The sequence below is a fragment of the Octopus bimaculoides genome, chromosome 6 (genome assembly GCF_046866305.1).
Source record: "Octopus bimaculoides isolate indiv1 chromosome 6, ASM4686630v1, whole genome shotgun sequence".
Classification (NCBI taxonomy): Eukaryota; Metazoa; Mollusca; class Cephalopoda; order Octopoda; family Octopodidae; genus Octopus; species Octopus bimaculoides.
Window position 1 is genome coordinate 59,691,951 of NC_142933.1, and position 15,742 is coordinate 59,707,692.

Genomic DNA, 15,742 nt, shown 5'->3' on the forward strand with positions numbered 1-15,742 from the left:
TAGAAAGCATTTTTTTCCTTCATGATCTTTGACAACTATATCTGGTCTATTTGCCTTAATTTCTCTATCTGTGTGTATTGGCATATCCCAGAGTATGGTTGCTTTCTCGTTTTCTGTGACCTTTTCTGGCGTGTGTTTATACCATCTTTTTTCTGTTGTTATTCCATAGTGTTGGCATAGCTTCCAGTGTATATAGGTCCCAGCTCTGTCGTGTCTGTGAATATATTCCTTCTTAGCCAGGACTGGGCAGCCAGAGATAATATGATTTATTGTTTCTTGTCGATCTCCACATATTCTACAGTTACTTGTTATATTTCTTTTCATTATGTGTTTTTGGTAATTTCTGGTGGGGAGGCTCTGGTCTTGTGCAGCAATTAAAAATCCTTCAGTCTCTGCTTTGAGTCCTGAGCTTCTCAGCCATTGCTGGGATTTTTCTCTGTCTATTTCTTTCGCATTTAGTTTAGCCCAGTATTTACCATGTAGGGGCTTTTCTTGCCATCGTTTTATCATGGTCCGTTGTTGTTCTAGCTTTAGTTTGGATTTCATTTGTTTTATAGCTTTTGTTGTTTCTTCTTCTTCTTCTTCTTCGTATTTGTTAGGTAGATTGATTTCTTGTTTGTATTTGTCAGCTTCCTTAAATACTGAAAACAGTTTTTTGTTTTGCTCGTGTTTTGTGGCTATTTGTATTAGCTTCCCTTGCTTCTGGAGTAGGTATTTTTGCAGTCCTATGGTGGTTATTTTATAATAGTTTTCTAGCTGTATAAGACCCCTGCCACCTTCTGTGCGTTGTATATATAGCCTTTCTATGTCAGATTTTGGGTGGTGCATCCTATATCCTGTCATTATTTTTCTTGTTTTCCTGTCTATTTTACATAGTTCGTTTAGTGTCCAGTTAAGGATGTTGTAGCTGTAGCTTATAACTGGGACAGCTAAAGTGTTGATACCCATTATCTTGTTTTTAGCATTGAGCTCTGTTTTTAGTATTGATCTAACTCGTCTATAGTACTCTTTCTTTATTTTTTCTTTCATTTGTGTATGTTGTATCCTATCTAGTTCATTGACTCCTAAATACTTATATGGTTGGCTTTCGTCTAGTTCTCTTATTTCATTGGCTTTATCTAGTGTTATATTGCTACTTTTAACTAATTTTCCTCTTTTCAGGGTTGCTTTGGCACATTTTTCTAATCCGAATTTCATGTCTATTTCCTTGGTAAAGCCGTGTACTGTCTGTAGTAGTGTTTCTAGCTCTTTGTCGTTTTTAGCATATAATTTTAGGTCATCCATATATAGAAGGTGGCTGACTGTTTTTCCATAGCATTTGTAACCGCATCCAGTTCTATTTAGCAATTCGGTTAAAGGTGTGAGTGCCAGGCAGAACAGAAGTGGAGAGAGCGTGTCTCCCTGGAATATTCCTCTTCTAATGGGGATGGCTTTCGTTTTCACAAGTCCCTCTTTTGTTTGGAGCTGTAGCACTGTCTGCCATTTGTTCATTGAGTGCTCTATGTATTTTATGATAATTGGTGCCACCTTGTTTATGGCTAGTGTTTCCAGAATCCACGTGTGGGGAACACTGTCGAAAGCCTTTTGGTAGTCCACCCAGGCCATACTGAGTCCTTTCTTCTTTCTGCGGCTGTCTTCAGTTATGGCTTTATTGATCAATAATTGATCTTTACAGCCGTATGAGCCCTTGCAGCATCCCTTCTGCTCTTCTGGAAACAGGTTGTTATTTTCCAGGTGTTTACTCAATCTCTGCGATATTATTGCAGTAAAGGCTTTGTAGATCGTAGGGAGACAGGTTATAGGTCTATAGTTTTGTGGTTTCTCCGTTTCCGTGGATTTGGGGATTAAGATGGTTTTCCCTTTTGTGAGCCATTCAGGCATTGTCTCTGGATCTGCGAGTATGTTGTTAAAGTTTTCTGCCAGCTTTTTATGCATTGCTGGCAGGTGTTTTAACCAGAAATTGGGGATCTTGTCGTGTCCAGGTGCCTTCCAGTTGCTTAGTCTTTGCAGTGTCTGGGTTACCTCTTCAGTTGTTATAGGGGCCCAGAGTTGCTCAGGTGCTAAGTTCGTTGTTTTAATGGTCCTTTTCTGGGGTTGTTGCTTCACCGACCATATTTGTTTCCAGAATTTCTCTAGTTCTTCTGCTGTTGGTGCTGAAGTAATCTCTATTTTATTTTTACCCAGTTCTTGGTAGAGTTTTTTGGGGTTGGATTTGAACTGTTTGTTTTGTTCAAAGAAATGTTGGCGTTTCTCATACCGGCGGATCCTTTGTGCTTTGGCAAGGATGTCTTGCTTTAGTTTTTCTTTTGCCTCAGGTAAATCTTTTTCTGTAATGCTGTATTTGTACAGTATTTTTGTTTTCTTCTTGTTACTTAGTAGTGTTGATTGTTTACTAATTTCGTTGAGAATCGATAAATCTTTTCTCTTTTTTTTAATTTTGTTCTGGATGTTATTTATCCACAAGGTCTGTTTGGGTGGTAGAACTCCTGTTCGGATGGGTTTGAGTGAGTATTTATTATTATTATTATTATTATTATTATTATTTTAACTGAATACTTACAGAAGGAATGATAAAATAGCTTCATGTAGTTAGAATGACCTAAAAAAAGTTAATGAAGTACTGCTTCCAAATGTTAATATTCAGATGTAGCAAAAAATCATGCTTAATTATTTTAAGAGAAAGATATTCTCTGTCATCAATAATCCCAATTTCTATTAGAACAATATAAACAAGACCAATAAGGAATCAAATAGAACAGATTGTCTTTTACTCACAAAAGGCATCCATTGCTAACTGAGTGAAATATTCACTGCTGTTGTAAGCCTTAAAGTATTTTGCTATTCAAACCAACACTTCAATAACAAAAATAAAAAACATACTACTTTGCAGTAAACTTTACTGCCATTATTCAATATATCATGTTTTGGAATTTTGCTTTTCTTCTTTATAACTAAATGTATTCTCATCCAGAGGTGATATCTTATATTAATAGATAACAAAAATTGTTGGCTGACTCCAATGAAGCCTTGGTACCTCAGGCTACTGGCTACACTCCACCACCAATGATTTCTTAGACACAGCACTGCATAGAGGGGGGTTTCAAATCATGAGAACTTGGAGGCCACATAATCAAAACAGTTCTCATGGGTTTTGCCAAACATGACTGCCCTCTGGTCATCATGTAAAACTTATACTCGATGTCCTCTGATATTGGACTCTGCCACCTTGAGCTACTCAGCAATGGCTCGCATTGACCCACTAAGGCTGTCATTATTGATGTTTTGGGTCTGCTGCATGAAACCAGTCATCTTAACAATGTACATTAACAGAGAATATGTATTAGCCAAGAATAAAATGACCTCATTAAAGACCACAAGCTTTTTCCCAACCCTGAATATGAAGAACTTAGCTACAAAAGATCCAGTTCATGGAGTTGGTGATCTCCAAGTCATTGTAGCTGGTGGTTAGAGCTATGAGCATAGCAAGTGTTTTCAATGTCAATATGTCTGAAAGAGAAATGAGAAATATAAAATTTGTACACACTGGAGTCTTCTATTTCGTTTTTTTTCTATTTATGACCCCCTGCTAAAGCATGTTCACAAATACCTAGCTTACTCTGTATTGTCCTAAAAGTCACATTGAATAATATTATATTTTTGTATGTAATAAGTATTTTGGAAACTATAATAAGTGTTAAATACACTACATCAGATAAAAGATTGGATTATATTGCTGGAATTCTTACAATGACAGACCTATTTGATTATGGCTGATTTGGAACTAAACAATGACATTGCGTTCTAGTGTAAACATGACATCTAAGATTTATAGGGGAAATACAGTGTTGTTATGTTCATGCCTTTTCCAAATGAAAGGATTCTGACTGGAAATTGAAATGGGAGCTATGATGAAATTGTAGAAAATACAGATGTGAGAGACCACAAAGTACACCTCCACCAGCCTTATCATCATCATCATTTAATGTCTGCTTTCTATGCTAGCATGGGTTGGACGATTTGACTGGGGACTGGCGAACCAGATGGCTACACCAGACTCCAATCTGATCTGGATGAGTTTCTACAGCTGGATGCCCTTCCTAACGCCAACCACTCCGAGAGTGTAGCGGGTGCTTTTATGTGCCATCGGCACAAGAGCCAGTCCGGCGGTACTGGCAACGGCCATGCTCAAATGGTGTTTTTTATGTGCCACTTGCACAGGAGTCAGTCCAATGTTTTGTTCACATGCCACCGGCACAAGTGCCAGTAAGGCAAAGCTGGAAACGATCACGCTCAAATGGTGCTTTTTATGTGTCACCGGCACGGAACGGAAGCGAGATCGCTGCTCTGGCAGTGATCCTGCTTGGATGGTGCTGTTAGCGCTCCACTGGCACAGGTGCCAGTCATCGAATTTGGTTAAATTTCAATCTCACTTGCCCCAACAGGTTTTCGCAAGCTGAGTTTAGTGTCCAATGAAGGACGGTTGGCATGGGTGCCAGTCATCGAATTTGGTTCAATTTTGATTTCGATTTCACTTACCTCAACAAATCTTCGTAAGCAGGGTTTTGTGTCCAATGAAGGAAAGGTATGCATAAGTGGGCTGGCTACACCCCTGGTAAAGGCCACGGGTTATGGCCTCACTTGTCTTTCCGGGTCTTCTCACGCACAGCATATTTCCAAAGGTCTCGGTCACTAGTCATTGCCTCAGTGAGGCCTAATGTTCGAAGGTCGTGCTTCACTACCCCATCTTAAGTCTTCCTCAGTCTACCTCTTCCACAGGTACCCTCAACCGCTAGGCTGTGGCACAGCTATCCTCATCCATTCTCGCCACCTAACTATACCAGCACAATCGTCTCTCTTGCACACAACTGATGCTTCTTAGGTCCAACTTTTCTCTCAAGGTACTTACACTCTGTCTAGTATGCACACTGACATTACACATCCATCGGAGTATACTGGCTTCATTCCTTGTGAGCTTATGCATGTTCTCAGCAGTCACAGCCCATGTTTCACTGCCATGTAGCATGACTGTTCGTACACATGCGTCAGTCAGTCTGCCTTTTACTCAGAGCGAGAGGCTCTTTATCACCAGCAGAGGTAAGAGCTCTCTGAACTTTGCCCAGGCTATTCTTATTCTAGCAGCTACACTTTCAGCGCACCCTCCCCCGCTACTGACTTGGTCACCTAGGTAACAGAAGCTATCAGCTACTAGTTTTACTCCCTGGAATGTGGCAGAAGTTGTTCTCTGCACATATGGTATGATAATTCAATGTGGTCTGAGATAATAATTTGAAAGAGAAAATTAAGAATTTTCAAGCATTTATAAAAATAACAATGTTTGAATTAAATGGGTTGTAGAAATAGTGTTATGTATATGTTTTTGAAATGAAGGCCTTTGAGGTTAGATATGTAGAGTGAATGGTAAATGTTACCGATATAAAATAAGGGAAATCAACATATGGTTAGTAACATGTTAGAGTAGAGATATAAACTTGTTTTATATTAGCACAAAGTGAAGTGATAGGAGGTAATGATCACTTCCACTGGTTCTCTGTTCTCACTAAGTTCTGCCAGAGAGAGGTGGGACAGGTAGAAATAGAGAGCTTTCTGCTTGACCCTCTTTTTTGGCCCAATAAACTGGGGAAAAAAACAGGATAACAGCTAAAATTTCAAGCAGTATGATCATCATAAGATCTTACCACCCCAATGTTCTCGGCAAGCTGGTAGAAACGTTAGCACGCCGGGTAAAATGTTTAGCGGTATTTCGTCTGTCTTTACATTCTGAGCTCAAATTCCGCCGAGGTTGACTTTGCCTTTCATCCTTTCGGGGTCGATAAATTAAGTACCAGTTGCATACTGGAATCGATCTAATCAACTGGCCTCACCGCCCCAAAAATTTTGTGCCTTGTGCCTAGAGCAGAAAAGAACATTATTATCATTTATAAATGTTATCAAGGGCAGTGAAAATGGTGAAGTCAAGTACAGTACTATCCTAAATTTATACCCAAAATTTTGTTTTGTCTCTCTCGTGTTGGCTTTACTTTTCATCTTTTTGAGCCTGATAAAATAAGTACCTGTAATAACACAATATTGGTTCAATTGATTGTACCCTCTCTTTGCCAATAATTATTCCTAGTTCCACAATGAGATTATGATTGGTGATAGTTCTTTTTACTAGAACGAAAATCATTGTTAAGCCATTGTAAATCAAAGAACAAGAGTAAAAGAAATTGTTCAGACACTTCATACATCATCAGAGGAATTTTATTTCAGTAGCAGGCAGATCTGTTGGCAAAGCACTAATCTACTCCAGAGTATTTGTAATATTTAAAACCTCAAGTAATAAATAAACTCAGTTTAAAAATGTCTTGCATTCTAATGGCTATATTATCAATGAGTCAGTCACCCCATCACTAACATTTACTGAGAGACTGTCTGGACACAGAAAACAAGTCATTAGGACAATCTGTTCACAACAATTGTAAACTACCTATCCTCATTCCAAAACAGCTTGTTGGTAATTTGTTTAATGCATTCCTTTCCCCCTTTTATCACATGGCTCACTTTTTCACTGATATCCAGTCTAGATGTTGGATAGCATGCTTACTGTTTATTTCAGTTAACACTTTCTTCCTTTATCTGTTGCCATCTTAACTCAATTTCTGCTTCAATAAGAACATACATGTGCCAAAGGAAAAGGAAGGCAGAAAAGAAAAAAAATGTGTAACATGACAATGGACTTCTAAAGCCATTAAAACAGCTATCATCTTTAAATAATTAATTACTGTCATCATTTCACCCAGCTCATGCTTAAGTTTGCTAGGTCTTTTGATGCTTCTTCTTTTAAATGCTATTGATAGACGTCTTTTTCAAATATCTTTCAATTTCTTGGATAAAAGTCAGCATTTTCTCTTGCTTGCTTTTCTTGTTTCCAGTGATTTTGTTTATTTTTAACATGCAATCTAGTATACGTGAGAGAATTATATCTATCATATTTGTGTTTATCATTTCCATCTTATTTGAAGTTCACTTGAAGAAAACAAAAGTTAATTTCTTTAAATTAGATTTTCCTTTCCTTCAGCAGACAAACAAGTTATATTACAAATGTTTGTATTGACAAATTCATTAATAAACATTTTTATGTTTAAGCTCTCAAAGGGGTAGGTTTGATTATTGGCTGAGCTATTCTATTATATCACATAGTTAAAATTCCCCTACAATAATTGGTATTATAGAGAAGGATGGTTCTTCAAGACTGACTTGCCTATGATATAAGTACATGTAAACAAATCCATCAATAATGACTCATTAATGCTTATACAACCATGCTTCTAATTATTCAAACTGCCTATGTGTTTCAGTTAATCTACTCGTATAATTAATGGTGTGTTTCCATTTCTCGGTTTCTTAGACAACGTATTAAAGTCTTGTGACCTCTCACACAATCAATTCTACAATATAGATGGTGTTAACATCATTATTACATGGAGCATTAAAAATTATAAAACATTTCTTTGGTAATGCAGAAAATCCACAAATGAAGTATTTATCCACTAATGTAGTGTTGTCACTATTCACCACTATTGCATATGTGTGTGTGCGTGTGTGTTTTATTATTGATTCAATGATAAAGAAGAGCATGTGTTTTATTCAAATAATCCTGTTCAGTATTACTTGCTGTAAGTAAATATAAAACTGAATATTTATCAACCTTGGATTTTCCACAAGCATGTACTAGTTTTGAATATAATAAAGAATTTGGAGGGGTTTATGCAAATCTTATTAACCTGAACAAAAAAAAAAATTGAACATGAAATTACAAAATAATATGCTTTAATTTAAATGTGAATAGTTTAAAAGAGTTGGTACAGTAGGGTGAAGGTGCATCATTGAACTAGAAGCAGTCTCAAGTGAGGTGATTGAAATTCCAAGTGAAATTTCTAAATTGGTAAGATGTTTGCATACTAGCTGAAAGTTCATTTCCCACCATTAGTAGTGTGTTAATAACTGAAACATTTAATTCTCACTGATCACTTAATGTATCTATAAACAAATACTGGGTAGGAGAACACTTAAAGCTATTTGGGTGGTAGAATTAATCTACTGCTTAGAATTAATCCACCTGACCATTTTTTTGTGAGCATTCTGACCATATCTTTGGTAACTCTGTATAACTTCATCTGCTGCTTCTCACAACAATAATTAATGAGTCATGTTTTCTTTCCCATACAAGAGTTGGAAATCTGGCAAAGAAAGGGAGATAGGTGCTTGAGACCTTTCTACCTCTAATTATATCCTGGAAAGTTTTTATTTTTAACTAAATAAAATTTTAAATTATAACATTTAAATATAAAGAAACAGAAAAAGAAAAGAAAAGGGAAAGAAAAGATATTTTTTTAAATGGTGTCGTGCACTTTATACTTTGAAAATTCACAGTGCTGAGTTCAGATGATCTCATGGAGAATAGAAAAGCACTTGATATAATTGTTTCCTATACAAAGACAGAAGTGTTTTGCATCATCATCATCATCATCATCATCATTCTCCTCCTCCTCCTCCTCATCATCATCATCCTCATTATCATCATCATCATCATTGCCATTTTAACTTCCATTTAGTCTATGCTTTGCATGAATCAAACTGAATTTTTGAGACTGATGTTTCTTTGGCTGGATGCCCTTTCTGTTACTAACACTTGCCTGTTTCCAACTAAGGTAGTATTTCCTGATTGCCAGATGTCAAGACAGGGAACACAAACACCTTCACACACATATACACGTGTATATATATACATATACAATGGGCTTCTTTAAGTTTTCATCTACCAAATCCACTCACAAGACTTTCAAAGATACTACACAGTGAAACTGAATCCAAACCCTTGTATTTGAGGAGAAAATTTCTTAACCAGCAGATATGTGGTCTTCTAGAATCTGGTACTACTTTCTTGTAATGGCAATAGATAAGCAGACAAAGAATTACACATCCTGCAGTCTATATTTTTATATCCTCTCTGGTATTGACCACTCTCTCTTCTGCTCTATGTAATCTTTATTTGTGCCAACAAATGAAACCTGCACATGGTTACTTAGTCTACTAGATAGAGCATCCAAATCTCACTCAAATTATCCACTGCCATCTTTGAAAAACAGAGCAAGCCACAAAATCTATTCTAGAAACACTATTATGTAAAGGGAACAAAAAAATGGTAGGGAGTCATTTATGTTTAATCAAGGCTAACCTGTGACTAAACCAAAACCATATGATACAAACAACAGATAAGCTAGTGTTAATATACTTACTTCTGTGAAAATCAAAAGTCTAATTAGAAATTACTTATATAGTCAGGCAAATGCAACATTAGCTAAATGCTTGTCTTTTTCAATCATTTCAGCTAGTGTGAGACAATTTCAGACATGCTTCAGTCATATTAGATCTCTTCAACAAAATATAGACTTCACCATATTTGCTGCAGTAGTGAGGAGAAAATCACTAAGCAGATGTGCAGTATTGTACACAACCCTCACTGATTGTATTTTCTCATATATATATATATATATACACACCCACACATATATAATGAATACAATTAGTTTTTGTTGCAATTTTAAGTATTTCACTATCAATAACATTTATTTATTTAAATGTCACAACTTGTGAACACTAGTGTCATTGGTTATATGTTTCTAATGGGCTGGTCATTGATTCACTTCATTTCTACCTGTAAGAGTGAAAATGGGTTTTTTTTGTGACCCAGTACACAACAAATGTCTCAAAGGAGTTCATTCATTAAGCAGCAGTGCTTTTCCTGCACCAAATCTCACCACTTTTCTGAACATTGTAGTTTGCTTACAATTAGGATACGATGTCCACACAAAGAAATATGTACACACCATATCCTCATCATTATAACCATTTTACATCTGCTTTCCATGCTGGCACAAATTGGATGGGTCACCATGGCCAAAGTCAGCACATATTTGGCACCTACTACTCACTTACTCATACATGGCTCAGAAAGACTGCATCTTGCTTGTGTTTCAGTTTTGGCTGGATGCTCTTACACTAAACATAGGGTGTACAGGGTGCTTTGGTGGAGGGGTACACCATCACGTCCTCATCAAAACTAAAGTGTTGTCACTCCTTTACACTTTATTGAGTATAATAAGTGCAACTAAAGAGGCAATCACGTCATGATTGAAAGGAACTTACAAACTCTCATCTCTGCTTACTTGCCACCTTCTTTACAGGGAGAGAAACAAGATATAACAAGAAGTAGCATGTGTAATAGAGGGAGTGAGTGATGAGGTACTCAGTATTCTGAGGGATATACATATATTCAGGATAGCATGTGCAAGCAGATAGGGTGATAACAGCAAGCAATGTGACCCTGATGATAGAACAGTGTCAGAGGATGTGTGTTTCATGATGTGTGAGAGAGAAGGAGCAAGAATATGACAAGAGACAGGGTGAAAACCGGGTGTGCAGGGTACAATTGGTCAAGTGCAGTCTCTTCAAGATGAACCAGAGAAGTTGAGTGATGAAAGTGGTAGTAGGAGAATGGAAGTAGTTGGGTCTTGTAGTTGGATGAATGGCACAAATGAATGTGGGTGACAAGGACAATCAGATCGGTGCATTTGCATTCTTTTCTGTGCCTCTACTGGAAGCAATGTGTGGTAGACAGAAAAGATCCTCTGCCACCTTCAGTCCTTTGGCTGTATAGAATAATGAAACTGAGGAGCAAAAGGAAGAATTATGTGTGTGTGTGTGTGTGCATGTGTGCATGCATGTGTGTGTGTATTTGATGATTTTTTATGTCTCTTTCTTTTGGAGAACAGCTTGATGTATTTGGAGATCCGTCAATGGTGATAGAGATAGTAAAGATTAAAGTTGTAGTTGAGAAAAAGTAGCTGACACGGTGTACTGGAAGCCATCTGAATATTGGAAAATATTTACTTGTATCATGAGGATTCATACTAGGTATCAAAAGGCCAGCATCATGACTATTGTTCAATGCTCTGTAATCACTGTAATGGCTGTAAGATGTGACATGGACAGTTGCAATGGAGACTTCAAAGCTGTGACCAGCAGAAAGGGACATAGCAGGCATTCTGATTGTGTGTATATGCTGGAATTCACCTCCATATCTTTGAACAGGCTCAGTTTAAATGGCTGTGTGAAGCTACTGGAGACTATAGTCAATCCTTGGTCAGAGTGGGTTGCTGCTGGGAGGCCATAAGTGTGGCAGCAGGATTCAGTTCGTTGCTATATCTACTAAAATCAGATGTGGTTGTCAGAGAATTTCTAGGACTTTACAGCCCCAATTTCTGGCTTCCTAATTACCCCAATCGTCATGGATTACCAGGTGTGGGGTGCAGTTGAGAAAAATATCAGCACAAAAATGCTTGCAACTCCAAGGTTGAGCTGGTGGCCAAGATCAAGGAGTTATTCGAAGATCTTCCCAGGAACATAGTTTCTAGAGCCATCTTGAGGCCGTGTTGGAAACTGAGTGCAATTACTTTGAGTAAAATGTTATTTCCCAGCCATAATCTAATTGATTAAAAACATTTTTTAAATACTTTTGTTATTGGATGGGTTATTATGTTTTCTTTTCCTTTTATGCAAACTGTCAAATTTAGTCTGAACATGCTGTATGTATATAAATACTTACCATGTACTTCTTTTCAGTTTCTGTTCACCAAATTCGCTTGCAAAGCTTTGGTGAACTAGTGCTATAGTAGAAGCACTTACTCAAGGACCCTACAGTAGAAACAAACCTGGGGATGGCATGGTTATTAAGAAAACCTCTTGACAACACAGCTAAACAGAATGGACTTTGAATTACTGGCTTCTGGTACCAACATTACAAGTTACATCACTGGACCTGGTATTCCAGTACTGGTTTTATGATAAAGGAGATCAACCAATTGCTTGTAGATGGACACTGGAGAGTCCTGCAGAATTGCAGGGCTTTTTTGAGTGTTAGCTTTATGGATACTAACCATGAGCTTGTGTGTTAGAGTTGGGATTACAACTGAAGTTTGATTGGCTGAAGGCACCTAATCCCAGGTTGGATGTCAACAGATTCAAAGATAACAGTGTAAGCAAGACCTATATGCAGTAGCATGGGCTTATGCTACCTAGGGTAGGTCCCTTGACTGGACCTGTGGCAGTGTAGGAAAATTGCAGGGACATCCCACTGTCAACTACCACTGGGATGTATTGGTTTCCAAAATTGAACTAGGAAATGCTTCCTTTCCAGGGAGACCCTGGCACTGGCGGAATACTGCTGCAGAGTGAGAGAAGGCAGAGCCCCTGTGATTTGCTTCTGGAGCTGCGACATGGAGTAATAAGAGAAAGCAGATTTGAGGAATATCCCAGGAGATCAAGAGTCAACTTCACACTTCTGACTCATGTAGCCTTCTCCTTGATGTTCTGGTATTTCAGACTCAGATGGAGCACTCCTGGTAGAGGAGCCCAAAGTGATGGCTCACTGGTTATCATATTTTGAGGAGTTATATGAGGTGGATTCACCTAGTACTTCAGCAATGGTAACCAACCTGTCAGTCAGCTGTGATCAACTGTCTGTAGACAAGATTCATATGGTGGAAAATCAGCTGAAGGGCATCATGGGGAGATAGTCAAGAAAAGTGGAAAATAATCTGCTTAGTCTGGAGCAGTAGCATCATACCACCTAACTGGAAGAGGGGCATAATTATCCATTCCTGGGAGGTAAAGGTGACTGCCATGACTGCAACAAATATAGGGCTGTTACACTCCTCTCAGTGCTCATAAAGGTCTTTGCTAAGGTTTTTCTGAAGATCATGCAAAATTATCTGCTTGCTTCTCAGTGACCAGAGCAGTCAGGGTTCATACCAAATAAGTCAACTACTGACAGGATCTGAGCTCTCTGAATACTCATTGAATGCATGTGAAGTTTTTGGCTGGGGCTGCTTGTAGCTTATGCCGACCTCCACAAGGCATCTGATTCATTGGACAGGGATTTTCTCTGGCTGCAAAGTATACCTCTCCAACTGATTGGGCTGATAAGTGCCTTGTATACTGGAATAGTGAGTGTAGTTCCGATTGGGGGCTCAATGTCTGACTTTTTCCCAGTTAGATGTAGCATCTGTGAGAGCTATGTTTTGGCTTCCACTCTGTTCAATGTCTACATGGACTGGATACTTGGCTGGATGGTGGCTCAATTGAATTGTGGAGCACTCATTGTGGTGAAACTAGGATTACTAGCATAGGTTTTGTTGATGATGCAATTATTTTTGCTGAGTTTCTGAATGTCTTAAGGACTGCTATCCTTTCTCAAGGTGAAGAAGCAGAACCACTTGGTCTTAAAGTTTCTTGGGTCAAGTTAAAGATCTGCTCTTTTGTTGGCATTCTGGAGGACTCCATCTCTTCTGTCTCTGTTGCAGGTGAGAATATCGAATATGTTGACTATTTCACTTATCTCTACAGTGTGATCCATGACAACATTAAGTGTGGGTTTGAAGTCTTAAAATGACTTGAACATTCTGGTGCAGTTGTGGTTTCATTTGTGGATTCACTGGACAAAGGTGTTTAGCACTGCAAATATCTAAGCAAGTGAATAAAGGTTTGGGTCTTTGGGGTCTCTGGTCCTCGCTGACTTGCTCTATAATTGTAAAACTTGGACAGTCTGGAGCCCTTAGGAGCTGCCTAAATTCCTTTGATAGAAAGATACTTCACAGGATTATGGGTCACCATGTATTGGATTTTGTATCCAACCAATGACTATACTAAGAAACTAGGATGCATCCTATTATTTGATTGATTTGGGAGCATCAGCTCAGAGTGTTTGGTCATGTTGCCCAATTTTCTGAGTTGGATCCTGTGTACCATGTTCTCTTTTCTGAGGATCCAGCTGGGGTGACACATACCATATAATCACAGTGGATAAGGAAGTATCTCATGGAGATGGGAACCGACTGGGATACTGCTGCTCAGAAGGTTGCCTGGGATAATCTGAACAAATACCAGCAAATGGTGGATGCAGCAATGCACTACAATGGTGCATGCCTCCATACCTGATCTCTTACCTGACCATCATTGCTATCATCACTACTAGCTCTACTCCTACCATCACCCTTATCACCATCACCACCACCACCACCTCTTCCTCCTAAGCAGTATTGTTAACTATAACTACTAATACTACAACCACAACATAACACATTTAGTTACTATTGTAATCTTCAGAACCATGATAATATAGTCAACTATCTCCTACTCTATCTTTTTTTCTATGTATTTTGCTTTCTTTTACCATTCTTATTAATCTGTCTATTGGGAAAACAACTGAGCTTTTGTGAGCCTGTATGGCTACCTGACTGACTAGAAATAACAATCAAGTCTCCCTCATAGTAAGATGGTAGGTAGCTTTTGATACCAACTAACTTGAGACGACCTCTGATTGGATAAGACCAACATCTTGTTTTGAAGTCAGCAAAAATTTCATGTTAATTTATGTTCCAATCATCAGCTTTAAAAGTTCATCAATTCATTTTTACGACTGTTTCACCCCCCCCCCCACCGGCTTGGCTCGTATGCTCTACAACCAGACAGCCTTCCTGCTACTAACCCTTATCTGTTTTTTAACTAAGAGATATCTTATTTCAAATGCCTTTGTTGAAAGGGTAAATGACAGCAATACCACCCATACGTGAGGGATCTTTTGGAGAAACACAAATGTAAACACATGTACATGCACACACGCACACACACACACACACACGCACACACACACACACACACTTCTTTCAGTTTCATTCTACCAAACTTTCTAACAAGACTAGGTCTACTGTAGTGGAAGATACTTGCCCAAAGTTCCACACAGTGGAACTGAATATGAAGTCATTTGGTTGGAAAGCAAACTTCTTAAGCTTGCAGCCATGCTAGCACCAAAGTTATTTTACTAAATTCTTCATTATTTTCAAAATTAATTGAAACAAATCAATGAATTTCAACAGAAATATGGTTACAAAACAGTTAGATAAGGAAAAGGTACATTTGTTAATGTATGTAGTTGTTTACCTCAATTCAAGCTGTTATATAAACACTCTAATTTGAAAATCACTGTGTAACATCAACATTTCTGCAATTCTATTAAAATATATTCTCTAATTACTCTGAACAGCATAGAAATTAAAAATGAAAGAATAAATATAGTTCATTAAACAAATTAAATAAATATATATAAATAAGAGTTTTGCAAATAGTCATTTTCTTCTCTCTTTTGACAGCAGATTTTAATAGATTTGAATGTTATGTGTTGGATAATTGCTGGAATTGTGTTTCTTTTTTGGGAGTTATCAGTTTTTAATTTTTCAATTTACATTGGTTAATTTTTTTTTGTTTTTATTTATTGTAAGTTTTTATTCATACATCTTTGATAACTTGATGTTTTCTTTCTGTTACTCTCCCACACTTCTCTAAAATTAGTTTGGTCTAATTTCCAAGTATCTTTAGGTGTGTGGTTAAGAAGTTCACTTCACAATCATGGGATTTTGTGTTCAGTCCCACTGCACAGCACTTTGAGCAAATGCTTGAATAGAGCCCCAGACTGACCAATGCTTTGTGAGTGAATATGAGCTGGTAACTTGTACAAAGCCCATTAATTCTGTGGTGAATGTTAATTTTGTGGTGAATGTGTGTGTGTGTGTGTGTGTGTGCGTGCGTGCATATGTATACATATATGTGTTAGTGGGGATGTTAA

General features: G+C 37.8%; 1 protein-coding gene across 3 annotated transcripts in view; it reads left to right on the forward strand.

Moving 5' to 3' along the window:
* The window catches only part of LOC106870865 (puratrophin-1), a 582,111-nt gene that overhangs the window by 209,610 nt on the left and 356,759 nt on the right, over window positions 1-15,742 (forward strand). The gene's annotated exons all lie outside the window — the stretch shown is intronic.